Source organism: Zingiber officinale, chromosome 5B, assembly GCF_018446385.1.
Source record: "Zingiber officinale cultivar Zhangliang chromosome 5B, Zo_v1.1, whole genome shotgun sequence".
NCBI lineage: Eukaryota > Viridiplantae > Streptophyta > Magnoliopsida > Zingiberales > Zingiberaceae > Zingiber > Zingiber officinale.
The window spans coordinates 89,265,241-89,286,571 of NC_055995.1; the positions used below are offsets into that span (position 1 = coordinate 89,265,241).

Consider the following 21,331-nt stretch of genomic DNA (forward strand, 5'->3'; position numbering starts at 1 on the left):
ATGTGTAAAGAGATTCTGTATTGGAGGAGAGTCTGCATAAGCCAGACCAAGCTCAGGTGGGCCACTGTCATGGCTCCAATTAGGAATTAGCATTCGATTACAATTGTGGTAAAAGGGAATAATAATCTTCACTCCGGTCTCCGGGATCGGACCGTCTCGTGCAATTTGAAGAATGATAAATATGCAGGGTGCATTTGGCACAAATAAATAAATAAATAAATATATATATAATTTGAAGAAAGATGAATATGCATGGTTCATTTCGCACAAACATATATATATATTTCACAGAATATTTTATAATATTACCCCGCTCACAACACTTATTTATCACCAGAAAGGCAAACAGTAGCATCGATGCCGATGCAATAATATGATAATGCTCATCTTAAATGTCCCTCGACGATAATTTATGATGAGATAAATCAGATTTTACGTGGTATTTTAATTTATGATGAGATAAATCAGATATTACGTGGTATTTTAAGTGAAAGAATTTTAGTAGTTGCAACACAATATCTTACCTATTAAAATAAATCTATAACTACACTACCAACTCAGCTACATACTAGGTCAATAATGACATTATTTCTTTGAAATAATACGATGATTGAGACATAAAGTATTGTCATATGAGATTTTAGAATCGAAATTCAGTATGCCCGAATATATCCTCTCCCATGCTTTACCTATTTACACTGATGACTAATAGTCATCTGTGATTTACCTTCTCCGTATTAGTCTAGGGACGAATTGACGGGGATGCTGGGACAGACGACGGTTGCTAGGGGTAAGCGCTATGTCTTTTCGCTACTAGTATTGGAGCTATTGTTTGCCTTTACCGTCATAGATAGGGAACAAGGCCAAACCACTTCCAAGACATTCAGTATTAGTATGACAATATATGGAGATTACAAGTGCAATTGTCTATATAAGAGATTGATGGTCAAACTTTGACCAAAAGTCAAGTAAGTCAAGATTGACCGGATACTTGACTGGGAAGTTCTAATTAGAGGTTAGACAAGGACAAGTCTAACGAAAAGGTTAGCAGAAGATGAAAATCTAAGTGGGTCAGTGTTGACTAAACACTTGGTGCGGAAAGTCTCGGTGAGTGAAGTTAGACAACTGAAAAGTCCTAATTAGTGAAGTCAGTCTGGTGAAAAGGCCTAGTGAGTCAAGCTAGGCAAAAGAAAAGTCTTGATGAGTAAAGTCAGGTGAAAAGCCCTAGTAAGTGAAGCTAGCCAGAGGAAAATCTTAGTGAGTGAAACTAGGTGGTGAAAAATCCTAGTGAGCAAAGTCAGGTATATGGAAATTCTGGTGGGTCAAAGTTGACCAGAGACATGGAATTTGGAAGTCCAAGTGGGTCAAAGTTGACCGGACACTTGGCACAGGGAGAAAAGTCCAAATGGGTTAAGGTTGACCGAACATTTGGTGCACAATAAGTCTAAGTGGCTCAAAGTTAATCGGACACTTGACAAGGAGAGAAAAGTCCAAAGGAGTCAAAGGATTGATCGGACACTTGTTGAAAAGGTCCTAGTAATTAAAGGTTAACTAGATGCTAGGTAATGAGAAGTTTCAGTAGATCAAGGTTGATCAGATGCTAGGTAATGTAAAGTCTCAACAGGACATGATTGACCGGATGCTGGGTAGAGGAACCCTAGACTTATATTTGGAAGTTAAGGTTGGTAATCGATTAGGTTAATTGATTACTCCATATATTTTAAACGATTAAGCTTTTGACTTAATTGCTTAAACTTGGAATCGCGAGAAACAGAAGGGAGCTGAATCGTTTACCTTAAGTGATTAAGCAAAGTTTAATCGATTAGTCTAATCGTTTAAGCTCTATTATGTGAGAATCAGAATGGTTAGTAAATGATTAAACAGAGAGACTTAATCGCTTACGGTTTATTCTCGCGTAAATAGAAAGATTTCTAATTGATATGGCTAATCGATTAGGAAGACTTAATTGACTGGGCAGTCGATTAAGCTTCAGAAAAGTAGTTATTATGCAGGTTACTGATGTGGTAATCATTTAAAGAGATTTTTAATCGATTAAGATGCCAACGGTAACCATAGAAAATGATTTTTCATACACTGTTTCATAAGAGCTCTCTATACAGATTCTCGACAACTATACACCAGTTCTTGGAGACTTAGAAACAAGTATTGTTGTACTTTCAAGTTGATCAAGAGATGTCTACAAGCAAGAAGAGAGTAAGCTAGAGTTTTATCATTGTAAATCTTATAAAATTTCATTTGTATCAGTTTGTATCTTTCTTTTCTTGTATTTTCTCTGTGTGTGAGTTTGTACGCGGCTTCCCTATCTCTGGATTGTTTCCGAGAAGGAGCTCTTTTATAGTAGATATGTGAATGAGAGCCGGATCCTTGGATTAATCAACTCGTTTGATGTGAATATCAAGTAAATTCATTTTATTAGTATTAGAGGAGCTTGATTTAAGTATTCCATTGTAAATTATAGTCTTTTGAAATGAACGAGCTATTCATCTCCCTTTAATTCTAATATATCCCGATAATAAAAATTTATATTTTATCAGTCTCAAGATTCAACCTCTCAATTTGAAAGTGATAAATCTTTATCCATTTATCATTTCAACGTCGGGGCAACATTAACACCAATACTAATGCTTCGGAAGTGGTTTGCTCCTGAAGATTGTTCTTCCAAGTAAATTGCTTTTACCACCCCCTCTGACAGCACACCCTCTCCTTTCTCCCCTGTTAAATGACTTTTTTACCCCTTCCTTTAAAATAACAAGTTATTTTATTTTTTTTCCAATTTTATTTACTTTCTTTAGTTTTTTTTTTCAATTTTATTTACTTCCTTAGTTTTTTTAAAATAAATTTTGTTTATTATTATTATTTTTGTTTTTTATCCATATTTTACTTTCAAATTTTTTATAAATAATAATCCCTAAAATCTATTATTAAAAAAAATAAAGATTATAAGATATCGAATCCTCTGTCCCAATATCATTTGTCCCCGTATCTCACTCATTATCTCAGTCCATCGTTACCGGCATTGCCGGCGGCCTTCGGCCGTCACCCTGATTAAAACTATATCCTAGGGGGAAGGTGACTGCGATCGCTATCGATGTGATCAACCCCGAAATTCGGTTGGATTTCAGTAAACTTTCATTCGTCGACGATCTGAGTCCTTGTTTAAATTCGGCCGAATTTCAACGTCGATCGCCCTGATAGCGACCCCCGGGTTCACCTTCCCCTAGGGTATAGTTCTGGTCGGGGCGATGACCAGAGGCCGTCGGTAGTGGGCTTGATGCGACGAGTAGGATAGGAGGACAGAGAAAATTGGGGACAAAAGATCCATTCTCATATTACAAATATAAAAAAATCATGACTTTTTTATCGAGAAAATACTTAAAAAAATAAAAAAAAATGATATAAAGATAAATAATATGATGGACTGGGAAGGGAGTGTGTGCGAAAATCTACACTAAAAAATAAATAAAAGATTATAAATATATAATAAAAAAATTAAAAAGAATTAAAATTATAAAAAAAAACTGATTAAAAAAACAAAAATCAATAAAATAAAACAAAACAAAATAAAACGATATATATATTTTTATACTATTTAAATTTTTACAAATAATAACTCTTAAAATATAAGATAAAAAATAAACAAAGATTAAAATAAATAATAAAAAAATTATTCAAAAAATAAAACTGATAAAAAATAAAATTAGTTAAAAAAATAAAACTTAAAAAAATTAAAATAAAAAAAATATGAATGAGGAATAAGAAAAAGGATAGAAAGATAAATATCATTGTATTTTATGATGAGCCAAGGAGGGGGGAGATGTCAGCAGGTGGAAAAAGCAGCTCTCCTCAGTTAATACTAGTCAAATCCAACGAACTATCGATAGGACGTGCAATGTCGTTTCAAACACTATGACTGTTTAGTCAGCCTCTTTCACAATTTCAAAATTAGAGCATCGTTTCAGATTAGTTTTTTTTCTTTTTTTGGTCCCACCAGTAACAGGAAGAAAGAGATTAAGAAGTTTCTTAATTTACAGTGACAACGAGAAAAATAAAAAGGCTCAAAAAAAAAAAAAAGTCGTAAAAAGCTCGGTTAGAGATGCCCGATTCTTTATCCCGCGTTGTTTCAACTTTTTTTTTTTTTATATAAAAAGGGTGAATAATGGCGTGATAAATGTATGTATATCAATATTGTAACTTGTAACGCCATTTTAATGAATATTTACTTTACCAACTCATATTGCTTCTATAAAACCTAAGTGCCCTCGGGGACATAACGTGGTAAGTAGATGAAAATTTACCATTTGAGATTGAAGGGTTGAATTTTAGTGCTGACGGATATAAATCTCTGTATTTCATGTAACTCACTCTCATATTCACTTGACGTATCAGTCACCATTAGTCATGGTAATTTATTTTCTCCATGTTTAGGACGCAACGCTTCACCTTTTGCATGCCACTCCCATAAAAGCTAAGCAAGTGCCGATGCATGTTCGTGGCTTATTGAGACCCCGTGGGTCATCCGAGATGACATAGGGTGGAGATTACTACAATGAGGTTGTTGGGTCGAAACTCAATGGTAATGAGGGAATAAATCTCCTATCCCTATATCTCACCCGGTCAGTCCTATGTTAGCTTAGGTGCTGTAATTTACCTCCCTCACAATGACCGTGGGTCCGGTCGATGGGGGCCCTGGGGGCAAGGGTTTCACCTTTTTTGCTGCAATGTTTGTGGCTTATCGAGTAAATTGATCAGCATGGCTCCGGCGACTGCCTTTCTTCTTCCCTTGCTCTCCTCCGTCATTCTCCTCGCGGCGGCGATGTCAGTGCGCGCGTCTCCACCAGGGCCGGTGGTCACGTGCCGCTCCGGCAACTCCAACTGCACCGTCACCAACGCCTACGGCACCTTCCCCGACCGCTCCACCTGCCTCGTTGCCTCCGTAGCCTACCCGGGAACAGAGCAGGAGCTTCAGGCTGCCGTGTCCGTGGCGGCCGCCAAGGGCCAGCACATGAAGGCCCTCAGCGCCTACTCCCACAGCATCCCGAAGCTGTCGTGCCCCTGCGGACCGGCCGGCCGGGGGCTGGTCATCAGCACCGTCCGGTTGAACCGGACGGTGAGCTCAGCACCGACTCCCACGGCAGCTCGGCGTTGGGGAAGGGGTCGGCGGTGCACGAGTACGTGGTGAGGATGCGCCTGGTGGTGCCCACCACTGAGCCGGTGGCGGACACCGGGTACTACGCCAAGGTGGGTCAGCCTCGGCGAGGATGACCAGGATCTGTTGGCGGCGAAGGTTTCTCTCGGCGTCCTCGGAGTTATTTCTCAGGTGATTAATAATTCTCTCATTGACTTTTTCCATGAAAGAAATTTAAGGGGCCGTTTGATTAAATGATGAGAATGACTATGAGTATGGATTTGATAGTAGGGTGGAATAGGAATGGAAATGAAACCCATCAAGTTATATGAGTTTAGTGATTCCCATAAATCTTGTAATCATTCTTAAATTCATAATCTAAACACTATTTTTTATTATCATTCCATTCCCTCATTTTCAAATCCATCAATCTAGAAAGGTTTTCTTATCATTTCGAAGGGTCGACTTGCAAATTTAATTGGGCAAAAAAACAGCGCCTCCGTTTCAATGACGCCCATTTTAATTTTAATTTTTATATAGAAGGCATTCAGCGCTTCCAACTACCTCAGTAAAATAATATTAATACCCTTAGCTCTAGTCTTACATGGCAAAAAAAAAGACCATTTATTCATTCTAGATATCTATCCATTTATTTGACTAATATAAAAAAAATAAATCATGAATAATTATTAATTATTAATATAAATGATCAAAACATAAAAGAGAGGATACTCCTTTAGATTTATTATTATACATATTACATCTGGACCTAATTGATCAATTATGTAGATAAGATAAATCATAGATGCTATAATATTAAGTTGAATTATAATTATGACTATATTACGTGTAACAGCTATGAAATTACGAGTATAGCAATGAGTTGAATTGTATTGTAACTACTATAAAATTATAATTACTCTATAAGGATAATAGTTATGAAATATGATTATAATATAAATATTATTGAACAAGTTATGCATTTAGAATTACTCGTCAATTTTATCCCATTTAATTTATACACAGCTACCACAAACGCAACATCTGCTATAAAAAAAGTTGTCTTATTTTATAAACTATATTGATTATTTAATGTCAATTAATCGATTACGTTTTTTTTCTTAATCTGAAAATTTTCGATAATATTTTTTAATTGTTGAAATTAATTTGAACTAGCCACCTTTCAAGGAATTCTTTTGTCATTTTATTTTAATAAAAAAATCAAATGTTGTTAGGTGGGTTTTAAGTTAAAAATAAATAAATAAAACGAGTTAGAATAAATGTGCAATTAGTGGTTGCATAATAGTCTTCGTTTACAATTCTTTTTTTAACGGTTAAAGCTAATTGTTGTCCAAATTATGAACTTAAAAGAGTCAAAATTGAATATATATATATACACACACGAGCCAATTGTGCTCCTACACTCTCGTCGCATGACTCTCATGCACGATTGAGTATAGAGTGTCCGAAAATGGTGTGGACTCCATAAAACACATTCATTCCGGATGCCCAAATCACTTTCAGTGCCCCACGCAGTTAGTTGTGCACACGCGAGGCGAATATGCCAGACAACATATTATGTTGAATCTATGGTAATTTACAAAAAGACGTATCTTGTATATTGTATTTATCAAAAGATGTATGGTAGTTTTGTTTATACCAAAGAGTGTTGATAAAAAAAATAAAATTTTCCTTTTATCTCTCCTGTCAACCTCCTTTTCTCAATCATTATTTTCCAAGCATCCAACCCACATTTCGAATTCAAAATCATTTTATGATTTAGATGTACATCCTCTCACTCTCTTTCTCCCATCCCTCTGCCTGGTCTTTTAAACACAAAATGATCATGAACCTCCTTCGCTTTCCATTCTTTCTCGTGCTGTTTGGCGGGATTGCAAAAGACTAGTTAGGGTTTAGGAATATTGTCGTAAGAGTTTCAAAAGAAGAGTTCAAAGGACAACAGTGGTTAAGAACGTCGGCGTTGAAGGACAAACTTTTAACAAGAGTGAAATTAGTAGAAAAATAAAGTTAAAGATTTAGTGATGTATGTATAAATTTACTACTATAAAATAGGATTGTAATATAAAAAAACTACAGTTTGGTAGCAAAGGGTGATGACAAAAATTATGTTTATGGTTTCATTGGATGTGTCAGGAAAAAATATTCAACAACACCTGCAATATGATGTCCTCCAATACTTAATCAATTTGTAACGTGCTCCACTGTGATGCTAGATTTTAGCTAGACCTTGCATGCATGTTAGGTTGAAATGATAGGTATCAACACGTTGGGCCTAATATGTGATCATATCAGACCCACTTTCTTCTTTGATTAAAATTTTTATTTGATACCATATCTACCTTCTCCTCGCTCAACCCTTCATAGTGATTGGGAATCTGCAAATAAATCCAATTACCGTAGGTCCATCAATGTGTTTTGACCAAAACCCACTTATGGACCTAAACTTGTTTGATTATACCCATTTAACGTGTTGTGCTATCCATTTCTTATTTAGACCTCTCAGTGGTGGCCCAACGTTATGAGAAGTTTCTACTTCAATGCAGGCCTGATATGGGATTATATCAGGTCTAACATGATCTTTGGTTAAAACTTTTCTTTTACACCATATATACCTTTTTCCTCGCTCAACCCTTCCTAGTGGTTGAAATTATGCAAAATTATAAAAATCCTAGGTCCATATTAGTCGGATTATGTCACAACCACTGATAAATTATGGAAATCTAATATACACACCATATACTTGGTCTTTGCTAAATTAGTATGTACAACAATACTTGATTATGTAGTTGAAAGTTTGCTAAATTAGTTTATAATTTATTTATCAGGGACGATCATGTAATTGAAGAAATTCTCTTTGAGATATGAAATACGCTTGATGCAAATTCTTACATTGAACATGGAGCTAATGTAGGAGAATTATCTAGAAAAAATATTTCATCGTCTTCGGAGTATAGTGGTGTGTAGAACACAAATAGAAATATAAGTAACAATTTGACATTTGATCTAAATGAAGAAGCAAGTATTCTAGAAAAAGAGGTTCTGAATCCTTATACAACACTTGGTAATTACTTTGAGCCTACTTAGAGTGAGGAAGAAGGATATTATACCCAAATTGGAGAGGAATTATAATGCAATACAAATGTACAAGAATTCTTAGATGATGATATGCAGATTGAACAATATGAAATTCCTCCAGAGTAATACAGTGACTTAGAGGAGGAGTTCCCAATAGCTGATGATCCATATATTCTAAATTCTCGATTGCTCCAAAGGCCAATTGAAAAGGCAACATATGAGCATGAATTTTGTGTTGGCCAAATTTTTCCATCTCGACAAGAGTTTAAGAATGCACTTGTGAAACATGCCATGATTAAACATATGAGATATAACCTAGTTGACACCCAGAAAAATAAAATAAAAGCCGTTTGCTTCAATCAACCATGTACATAGAGAGTTGGTTAGAGAGATGTCAAGTTCACTGTTACGAAATATGTAAAGGAACACCAATGTGGCACCATTAGGGAAAGTGCTGATCATCAAGCATGCTCTTCCTCCTTTGTAGCATCTTTTGTTTAAGAGTAATTTGTTGCTAATGAACCGTATAAACCAAGTATGATTATATCTGATATAAAAGCTAGGTTTGGAGTGACCATATCATATAGAAAAGTATAGATAGCTCAAGAGAAAGCGATGAAGAATGTTGTTGGAGATTATGACCAAACTTATAGAGATCTTCCACTATATCTACGTGAGTTAAGAGTCAAGGATCCTGAAACCTATATAACACTACACAAGAATGGCGAAAATTAGTTCCAGTGTTGTTTTTGGAGTTTTGGAGCTTGTCGAAGAGTATTCAGGTCTTATCTTTACAAATTGATCAGAATTGATGCCACATATATAAGAGGGAAGTATTCGGGTGTGTTGTTGATGACTACAACAATTGATGCTAATGACAATGTCCTCCCAGTAGCCTTGGAATCGCTGAAGTTGAATGTGGGTTTGCCTGGGAGTGGTTTTTAGATCATATGAAGAGATTCTTTGCTATTGATGCACAATCAATGATCATAGTATCAGATAGACATTGTGACATTATATCAACAGTTATGAAAGTCTACCCAACCACCCATTATGCTTTCTGTTACCACCACATATGTTGTAATATGGTAACAGTTATTGACAGTAGTTCAGGTTTAGGCTTGTTTTGGGCAGCAGCTCGAGCAAACACAACACTCCAATATGATCTCATAATGTAGTCCATGCTTGAAAAACATCTAGATGTCCATAAGTGGGTTTAGAACATTGACCCTAAAACATGGGCTAATGCACACTTTAGCGGGAGAAGGAACACAATGCTAACTATCAATTGTGTAGAGTTTAAATGCATTGTTCAAGCATACACATGAACTTCCCATAAACATGTTAATTGATAATACTAGAAAAAAGGTAGCTCAATGGTTCTTTAACTGTAGGGAGGAAGTCTCAAAATGGTATGTTGCTTTGACACCTCATGCTAATAAAGAAATGGATTCAAGGAGAGAGAAAGCTAGACGATATAAAGTCCACCCCTACTCTCAATCTGAAATGGAAGTAGAGACATGTGGTACTTCATTCCTTGTTGATTTGGAAAAAATATTATAACTATAGGGAGTTTCAAATTTCAGGACTGCCTTGCTCATATGTTATTGCTGTCATCATTCATCGGAACATGGATATACTCCCATATTATGAGTATTATTTTCATTCACAGAATTGGAATGTGACATACATGAATTGTATTTATCCCTATCAAAGCAAGGAATTTTGGCCTAGGGGCGTAAACAATATTATAATTATATGTCCTTGTAGCCTTGTGTAGCCAAGAAGGTGAAAGAAGGCACGAATGGAGTCAAAACATAATGGGAAGGTAAAAATCAAATGCAGACGATGCAAACAACTGGGCCATAATCAAAGGACTTGTAGAATGTCTCCATCCCCTGGCTTTTGACTTACTTGCATATGTATAAAGGAATATTCTACTTGATTTATATAGTTGTAACCAGGAGGAGTGGATCCATATATTTTGTATGCAGTACATCCATAGAATTGTAAGAAAAATAGTTATACAAAGTGATGTTATTATTATATCTTTATTTGTAGTATTTATTTTTTTAATACATTGCTATCTATGATATGCGAAGTGTAAACCAATCCCAGCAAGGCAAAACTAATACTTCACACCATATCTCTATTTTGTAAAATAAAAATGTGCTAGCAGTTGTGAATATTCAGAAATATTCAAAGTCCAACTGTGCATTTCAATTCAACAAGTTGAGGTTGGAAATTTCAAAGTCATGTAAATTTGTTTTAAACTATAAATAAGTTATGACTTAAATAAAATGATTATTGTTGTGTTTGAAAAATAAAATAGGACACCGGTTGCTGTTCATTGAATAAAAATTAGGTGCACTGTTCCATGCTAACTAGAACTTAGCAAGAACTTTATTTGTAGTGGTTATAACTAAGTTTTGACACCATATATAACTTTTCCTCTCTCAAACCTTCGTAGGGAATGTGAATTTAAAGAAATTGAAGTACCGTAGGGTCATTAGTGAGTTTTGGTCAAAACCCACTGATGGACTTAGGCACATCTAATTGCACATATTTCAAGTCTTGTGAGTTTCTGGTATCGCAAGGACTCCAATGGTGCTATCCATTATAGGTTTAAAGCTCTTTAGAGGTGATCGAACGTTGCAAAAAATTTCAGCCTCATCGTGGGCATGATATGGTATCATATCAGGCCTAACATGTTGGCGCAGGGAGCATCAGATGATCGAACCTAAGTTTTGATTATGACAAAGGGCCCAAATTAAGGTGTCTTGTGATATAACAAGATTGATTGAGCTTGCAGGAAAGTCCTAAGTTGTCTTAGGAAAAAGTCCAAGTAGATTCTAGGCAGGTGAAAAACCCTAGGGAGAGGTAACCCTAGGTCCTAGGGGACGGTAATCCTAGGTGATGGAAAATCCTACTTGTTGTTAGGCAGGTGAAAAATCCTAGGGGGAGGTAACCCTAAGTTCTAGGGGGCAGGAACCTTAGGTGCACTACAAGAAAAACCTCATTCAACAACACTCAAACGACAACGATTTTATACCAAATGATTATCTTTTTGCCTTTTAACAACGGTTTTATCAAAAACCGTTGTCTTTTAGCAATTTTTTTGGCCTATGACAACGGTTTTTAAAAACCGTTGTCTATTTATATTTTTTTGGGGCTACGACAACGGTTTTTAAAGGCTACGACAACAGTTTTTTAAAACTGTTGTCTATGTGTGCTTTTTTCTGGGATTACGACAATAGTTTTTAAAAATCGTTGTCTATTAAGTGTTGTTGAATGCCGTTGTTTCTTTCTTTCGCCGCTTTTTCCCCTTCGCCATTTTTTACCGCGACGTTTTTTCTTTCCCTCTCTCCGAAATTTGTTGCCGCCGTATTCCGCCCCTTTACCTTCTTGATCCAAGCCCTAAACCCGTCGCCCCTTCTTTGCCCTGCCTCCTCCCTTCTGCCGCCCGCTTCCACTGCTCCGTTTAATTTCTTCAGAAATTCTTTCACAGCTCACCGCCACCCCATTACCATCTTTGCTTGTTCTGTGGGTGCACAGGTAGCCTTTTTTCGTCTCCTCGTTATCTGTTTCCTTCTTTTTCTGTACTCTTCCGGCCATCAATTACTTTCACATTTCGCCGTAGGAGTTGTGAAACAGAGAGCAGGGGGAGTGAGGCATAGAAGGGGGAGAAGAACGATGCTGGGTGGAATTCTAGGTGGGAAATTCTTCAATAAATGGTAAGAAGTAATTCTGTTTCTTGGTAAAGTTTGGAGCTTTTGTTCTTGGTGGTGGATATTCACGATGGATCGACTGGGCGGCAGCAAGCACTCGGCGTATCTCTAAAAGGGATTAAATAGAAAATAAATAACTTAATCTCTAACTAAGTTTTAAATGGTGTTCATTAAAAATTATATAATGAAATGAAATATATAAATAAAATATAAAATATAATTTTATAATAAAAAAGGGATTAAATAGAAAATAAATAACTTAAAAGTTAACAAATTAAAATAAATGATTTTTTGAACACCATTTAAGTTACAAAAATAACAACCACCAATTTATTTTTAAGACAAAACTTAGTTAGAGATTAAAGCTATGTTACAATACTATTAGAAACTTCATATCCCACGCTGTAAACTTAAAATCCATTATTAGACCTAACCTATTGGAATTTCTATACTAATTCACAACACGTAGCAAGTTTTTAGTTTATAGAAGAGAGATGTGGTCTCAAGTTTTAGAAACCTATCAGGCCCACGTTGGACCTGATATGAAATCATTTCATGCCCAATTTGGGCCTGATATTTACCATATTAGGTCCACATTAGGCCTGATAGTATTCCATATCACGCCCAAAAAGAGGCTAAATTTTTTTGCAACGTTCGATCACCTCTAAAGAGCTTTAAATCAGTAATGAATAACACTGTTAGAGTCCTTGCACTACTAAAAACTCACAAGACTTGAAATATGTGTAATTTGTTTAGGTCCATCAGTCGATTTTGATCAAAATCCACTAATGACCCTACGATACTTGGATTTATTTAAATGCACATTCCCTATAAAGGTTTGAGAGAGGAGAAGCTATATATGGTCTTAGTTATAACCACTACAAATGAAGTTCCTTCCTAGTTGGTACAGAACATGTGAACCTTGGAGTTACGGGGATAACAACCATTTTTTTACTCATAACTTAGTTACTTTGGAGTTCCAAAATTACATGCCTAATTCATATTTCGAAGTAGATCTTATAGACTTGAAACCTAGTGGCAGACCTAGCCTATTTAGATTTCTGAAAAATCCCAACCGTTACAAATTTTTTAGTTTTTAGAAGATAGATATGGTATGCAGTATAAGTTATATAAGTTATGTCTCTTTTCACTGATTAGCACCAGCATGACAATTTGAATATTATGATTTTTAGTTCACTATGCAATAGTATTATTATTCCTGTGATAGTTTAGTATACTTTTCTATATTATACATACCACTATATTAAATAACAAATACTACATACAAAGATATAAAACTAACAACATTACGTAATTTTACCTTTATATTACCTACCAACTTTTTGGCTTACAACAATATGGATATTTAATCCGATGTTTTGTAAAACTTATCCCTCAAAATTGATACAATTACATCAATTCTAATTTTTTTCATGTCTCCATATTTGAAGTCTATCTTCAGATCGTATAGAAGACATTGAATGTATTGCATCACAAAGAAGCTATAGTCAATGCTGTAAATAACATCACCAATTTAATATTCAATATTTTATATCAATAATTTCAATATTTTCTATTCTCACTCTTTGCTCGACTTACCTGGCTTCTTGTTGTAGACATTATATTGTGCGAGACACTAATTGATCGAAGGGGTGATACCTTTTAAATTTTAGATCAATAGCAACAAGGTGCTCACGACTATATAGTTTTAAATTTGATACCTGTAAGATTGAATAGGAAATTAAAATTTTACATCAACTAGCATTTATATTACATTACAAACATACATATGAATATTGGATGCTCACCGCTGCTTCAAATTCATATTTAGATTTACTTCCACTTGCTAGAGAATTGTAATGATTGAATATCATTGATTTGGTATCCACCGTCAACAAGTGAAAGTATGCATTATCACTACACAAAGGTATAAAAATATACCTAAACTCTTCATCTTCTATATCTGTCTTTATCACTTGTTGCAAGGCAAACTTGCTTGAGGATTTTATTGATGACTATAAATATGCAAAGTCATGCATACTTAACCAAATAATAAAATGTATTCAAATAGATTCCTTACTGTGAAGAGAGTTGAACAATATATAGACTTGTTGTATGTCCTACCAGACGAGGATACCCCCCTAAATAGAATTTTATAATACATGTCAATTACCTCCCCTTTTGTCAACATCTCTCCATTCACACCAGATAAGAAGGAATACACATTTAAACCAAAGGGTGATTCCTCCCAAACTAATTCATTTGTAAACCTACAAAGTAAATCAATGATTATAAATCACAAAATTAAATTAGAGAACCATATAATTATCTAAATTAGAGAAGCATATAATTGTCTTGATTTATCAATAAATTAAATCAACTATGTAATTCACATACTTTAGGTTCTCCAACTCTTTTAAGTACGCCACATCTTCGTCTTGTTTTTTCTTCTTCAAAGTCTTAAATTGATTCTTCACAAACTATGCCCATCAACATAAAAGAAATTTAAATAATACATTAAATCAAACAAAATACTATAAAATAATGCAAATACAGACTTACAGTAATGGTTTGTTTCCTCATTTTATTATGTTTGACAATCTTAGTCGCATCATTCTCTGTCTCTTCTTCAGAATTGCCTTCCATTAATGTGACGATGTCTCTTTCTTATTCCATATCATCCACATCAATTTTTCCTTTCCTCTTCTCCATAACATCAGGTTCTTTTACAAAATTTTTACCCTCTACTTCTCTTGAAACGTTCTCCATAGGCTCGCATATTTGTATATTTCTCCGTTGTCTTTTAGGTAAAATATGGAGCCACAATGGACTATCAATTGGAGTATCCCTATAATCATAGCGACTTATGTCACGTCCTCTCGTACTTCTTGTTCCAAAAGCTACTGGTTCACATTGAGGATCGTCTACAGGCTCGCTTGATTGAGATTGCATGCCTTTATTTTCTATTATTTCAAGTAATTCTTTCACCCTATCATTCAAATGCATGTTCTCCATTGTTAGCTCCTTAATTCTATTTGCTCGAATAATGTAGTTACAACATTCCTTATTACTTTGGCTTCCTTCTTCATTGCCTTCAAATTGTGATGTCTCCATTGGACGTGGAATGCCATCAACGCCAACAAGGTTCTCAACCCATGATTTGTCATATTAGGTAGGGACTAGTTCAATCATAACCTATCAAATTATTAAAACATATGTTAAAAAAAGAATTTTAACTTAACTTAAATCACAGTATTCAAAATTTACCTCTTCAGATGAGACTCAATCAAACAAATCTCTCACCTTACTAATATGTGAAGGAATATTCCTCCACTTATTTATTCTTGCTCCTTCAATTTTATATGATTTTTGGATTGGAACATGTTCCAAAACCCATGCCTGATTCATTATCACAAGTGTTAGCTATTCATACATGTTCGTAAAATATTGTTAAATTTAACATCAAATATAAACTCATTGCCAAAAGACTAGCAAATCCCTTTAGGAAGGGAGGTTGGTGTTGGAATGTATTATTTGAGTTGATTAAAATATGTCCCTAATCTTAGGTAATTGTAGAGCCATAAATTCATGGATGGCTTAACCCAATTGAATCTAACAAGATTCTCAAAATCATCTACTATATCTATAAGACATAAAGGGACCTTATATGTACTAGAAGAAATAAGACACAAACAAATATATATGAAATGTAGAATTTGCAAAATAATACAACATCATATTCTTCTTCAACGCGATTGACATAAAATTTAAGCAACTCCTCAATTCTTGATCTGGTAGCTTCTTTTTTATTTGAGAAGTAAGTTTGAAAGAGGTCACAGGATGGTTTAGTTGAATTGATTGGAATCAAAGCAGCAATGATTAATTGACTTCTTGTAGGCATCAATGATTAAACATCTCTTCTTGTGAAGGCAACCAGAACACCTAAACAAGTTAAATGATTAATTGACTTCTATGAATAGATACATAAGTATTAGGCCCACGGTGGACCTGATATGATAACATATCATACCCACGTTAGACCTGATATGGGATCGTATTAGGCCCATGTTGGGCCTGATATGATATTATATCATGCCCAGGTTAGGCCTGATTTGGTATCATATCAGGCCCACATTGGACTTGATATCCCACTATCAAGGGCATTAGCTGACTAAAATATTAACCTTTTCAAAGTATTTTATTTTACTATACAACTACTTTGTGATTAAAATTGACAATTATAAGTTGTACCTGAGAATCTAAAGGTTTGAGTACTTGAATCCCAATTTCGAAATATATTGGCCAATATACCACAGATATGCTGCATATCTTGTATGTCAAAAAAAAATACTAAAGGGTGATTATTTGATCAGCGCTACGTGTCGATCATATAAAATAACAGATCCATGATGCTTTCCTTTATTTGTGAATGCTTGAAAATTTTTTTTAAAGTGACCTAAGACATTGTTCCAATGTAGTTTTTGCCCAACATCAACTAAACCCAATAATTTATAAAAAAAATTAAAACTTTTTTAATCAAACTCATTGAGCTTTTCAAAATCAGAGAGTTTCTAAGGTGATACCTTTACACATAATTGAAGTAGAGAGGATGATACACCCGATCCACTTCTTTGCGCCATTGTGAAAGGATAATATTGTCGGAAATTCTAAAATCCTTCATTGTAGAGTTGCGATTATTGTGGATTTATAGGTGGGAATGCTTGATACTGCCTGAGGGACACACGAAGATAGTTAGGGTTTGAGTGGGATGACGATTTCGCCACTAAAATAAAGCTGCAATTGGAGAGATATGAAGAGCGGTGAGACATGCATGAGCTGAGAGAGGGAGGGAGAAAAATGATCACTCCATCACCATTTCTATTATTTTTAAATCAAAATTATTATTCAAAATATGGTTCAGATGCCTAGAAAATCATGACTGAGGAGAGGAGATTGGCGGGAGGGTTAAAATGGGAATTCCACATCATTCTATCTACGTTCTTTGGTAAATACACAACTACGATACGCCTTTTGGTAATTTTTATATTCTACGTACGTCTTTTGGTAAATTACCATTGAATCAAAATTAATTTGCTAAAAGTTTTTTTAATTTATTTATATTAAATATTTTAATAATAATAAAATAAATAATATTATTAATAAGCTTCGCTTGTTACTATGAAATAGGTGACGCTCCAATTGGAGTCGATGTTCAAGCGATCTATCAAGAACAAAGTCATCCCCGACGTCGCATTCGAGAACTCGATCTCCTCCTTCACCACCGCCGCCCCCTATAGCGACAACATCTGGTACCCTTCCCAAGCCAAAGTCATCTACCGCGACGACTTCAAGCTTCCCATCTCCGCCCCCGGCACCGGCCTCAACGACTTCATTGGCTTACGCGCCTAGCCCACTGTCGTCATCACCTCCACCAGCACCTCCGGTGGGGATATCCGTCCGTTCATCTTACGGAACATATATAACTCATCTTTGATGCATTCATTATACTAATCCATCGATCATTCAAAATCATAGAGAAACTCACAGAGGAAAATGAGGATACTAATGGCAAGTGCATCTTGTCCAAATTGAACGTCAACACTCTGCTCTCGCTCGGAATGGCCTTTAAGAACAGTGTCGGTGGGGTGATCAGATTCACATGTTGGACGTATGTGAATGGAGAAAAGGTAGAAGAGGAAAGAAGCTCTCCATTGTAAATGAGAATAAATGCACGGGGAGAGACTCTCTCTTATGCATGAGTGCACAGGGGGTACAAATCCAGGACCCGGATTGCACTGAATCATATTGATTTGAGTGCGAGTATGACCTGCGTACGCCGAATGCCGGACCGGTCCGGGTAAAGCTTGCCCAAGTGGAAGAACTAATATTTTGCTACGTAAATCTTTTTGTTGCTTAATTAAATGTGTAATAGATGCATTAAATTAAGATTAATGTAGAATTTAAACGATCGAATGAAACGTTGGCGTTTCACATCCTATCGAATAATGATCATTGATTGATCATTGGCGTTGCCATTGGTCTGAGCTCCTATATAAGGAGGCTGCGATCATTAGGAAAAAAGGTTATGCACACAAGAAGCAGAAGCTCTCCACCTCTGTTCCCCTTCTCCTTTATCGTGCAACTTTTGCTTGGCAGAGTGCCCATGATAGCAGTCGGGTACCTCTCAGTTTAGCGTGACCACCAGTTCTTGGTGGGAATCACGGTTAACCGTGTATTCTGGAAAATAGACGACTCGAGTAAATCTCAAAGCATAGTCGGAGGTAGGGCAAATCTGTTTCAAGGAAACTATGACTATTGTAGGCCATAGTTCATTCGCCCGCTCAGCCTTTGTGCTCGCCCAGCCGTCCATTCGCTCACTCAACCGCCCGCTCGGCTGCTTGACCTCTCTACCCGCCTAGCCTTCCATTTGCTCACTCAGCCACCCGCTTAGTCACTGGGTCTCTCTGGCCGCCTAGCCGTCCGTTCGCTCGCCCAATCACTTGCTCACCCGGCTAGTCAGATTTTCTGTCTGACCGGCCAAATACTCGATCGATCGTTGGCTTGCTTGGCCGCTCACTAGCTCGACCTATTCATTCACTCGGTCATTCACTTGGTCGACTGCACTCTCATCCAACCGCTTGCTCACTCGGTCACTCACTCGATCAGCCTCTCACCCGTCCGGCTACACACCCGTCCGGTCGTACACTTTCTCTGCTCACTTGGCGACTCAGCCACACTACCCGATCAACTGCTCTGCTTGGTCAGACACTCGTCTAGATCTATGACTTGGTCACTTAGCTGTACGCTTACTTGTCCGGTCGCTCGTCGATAGCTCACCCGCTCGACCGTCTCCACCACTCGACCTCTCAACCACCCGAAAGTTAGGTTTGCTCGACCATTGTGCAGTCTGCGTTCAGCATGTAACAGAAACTAGCTCCTATTGATAACCTAAGATTATCAACTTAGGTCATCTCGACAGATAAATTGAATTGAATTCAATTTAATTTAAATTTAACTAATTCCTAGAATCTCCGACATCCAATCTTCCAGTGAGTAATTTATTATGTAATTCCTCAAAAGCTCCGCCAAAGTGATTTTGGTAAATTTAATTTCACTCTGTTTCCATTCGTTCGTGGTTCGTGCTTGTAGAACTGTGAAGACGACCTCCTCTTGGCATGCGCTTGGGATCCTCGCTTCAGGGGGCTCTTCTACCACCAGACAACCATCAACGTCCCCTTAGTTAACGCCACCGCCTTCATTGCTGACATGAAGTGCATACGCGATGCTAGCCCTACCGGCGCCCTCTGCGGCATCAAACTCAATCTCGGCTTCTTCATGCGCTTTGTCTGAGCCTCCTCTGCCAACCTCAGAAAAACCACAGAGTACTCCATCGACATCGACATCGACATCGCCTACTACTACCCTTGGAATGACCCCCGGTGGGGATCCGGTGGGGATGGCTGCACGAGGATGTGCTGGAGGAGATCGAGTAGCTAGAGCTGTTCAAGTACAGCGCGCTCCCGCATTAGGGGAAAATAGGCTCGTAGGGTTCGTGGGGGTGAAGGAGAAGCTTGGAGAGAAAGTGGAGGAGCTTGTGAAGGTACGATGGTCAGGGGCTATTCTCATCGGAGTGGACAAACGTGGTGCTGGGGCTCTCAGGGAGGGAGGTGTTAGTGGAGCCCGATGGTTGCGCGCTGGAGGGGCTCTGCATTTGCTCCGCCGACAAGCACTACGCTGGATCAGGGGTATCGTTGCTGGTCAGGGAGAGTGTACCAAGAAGCTCGTGTATGTATGAAGATTGAAGAAGCAGGGGCAGGTCTCATTCAGAGTGCATGAAGGGTGTTTTACAATAACAACCCAACATTATTTTATTAGGTGGTCAGCTATATGGATCCTTTTACGTCATTAAACTCTATCTTCTACTATATCATCATCTATATTTAAATAATTTTTTTTTCTTATTTGATATACATGTTTGTCATAGTTTTATCAGTCATCTAAATATATGTCCATACCATTTTAAATGTGTCTCTCGAAATTTTTTCTCAATAGATGCAACTCTGACTTTCTCTCTAATTCTCTCATTTCTTATTTTGCTCATTCTCATATGATCATGCATCCACCTTAATATCTTTATCTCTGTAACTCTCATCTTCTGCTCATGTGCTCGAGTCATAGCCCAACATTCAGCTCCATATAAAATAGTAGGTCAAACTATGATTTTATAAAATTTTCCTTTAAGTTTTGAAGGTACTTTATGGTCACATAAAACACCCGATGCTCTCCTCTATTTCAACCAAACCATCCTGCTTGTATTCTATGTAAGACATTTTTCCTAATCCCTCCATTATTTTGCAAAAATGATCCTAAATATTTAAAGCTCTCGATTCTCGGAAACTCATCATCTCCTATCTTAACAATTGTCTCATTATGTTTAATATTGCTAAACTTAAATTCAATATATTCTGTCTATATTCTATCTAAAACCTTTCTCTTATAGTGTTTCCCACTAAGATTCTAGTTTAGCATTTACTCCTTCACGTGTTTCATCTACCAAAAGAACATCATCTACAAACAACATGCACCACAGTATTGTGTCTTGACTGTGTGCACTAAATTCATCCATAATTAGTGTAAAACAATAAGGACTTAGAACTGATCCTCAATGTAACCCTATCTTTATTAGAAATATTTTAGTTACTCCACCTAAAGTCTTTACTCTAGTCATTATATCCTCATACATATCTTTAAATAGTTCAATATATGTTACGCTAACACCTCTCTTTTTTAGAATTCTCCATATAATTTTTCTTAGGGCTCTATCATAAGCTTTTTCAAAGTCAATGAATACCATGTGTTGATCTTGTTTTACTTCTGAATTTTTAATTAATTGTCTAAGAAGATGTATAACTTCCATTATGGACCTTCCAAGCATGAACCTAAATTAATTTTTGGTCACCGTGATCTCCTTCCTTAATATTTTTTCTATTACTTTTTCCCAAAGTTTCATGGTATAACTCATTAGTTTAATACCCTTATAGTTTGCATAATTTTGTATGTCTCCCTTGTTCTTATATAAGGAACTAGAGTACTTATCCTCTGGTGATCAGACATTTTTTTTTATTTCCAATATCATGTTAATGATTTTGCAAGTCATTCAATACTTTGTTTCTCTAGACACTTCCATACCTCTATCAGAATATCGTCTTGTCCAATGGCTTTTCCATTGTGTATCCCATCTAAAGCTTGTTCTACTTCTGAAGTTTAAATTCTAAGATAAAAATTTAAATTTCTATGCTCATTTGATCTACTTAAATCACCTAAATATTCATTAAAAAGTTGATAAAAATACATCTTCCAC

At 36.3% G+C, this 21,331-nt stretch overlaps 1 pseudogene; it reads left to right on the forward strand.

The window, feature by feature from the left end:
* Nucleotides 1-4,771: 4,771 nt before the first annotated feature.
* LOC121986822 lies at nucleotides 4,772-19,806 on the forward strand (annotated as a pseudogene).
* Nucleotides 19,807-21,331: the final 1,525 nt, after the last annotated feature.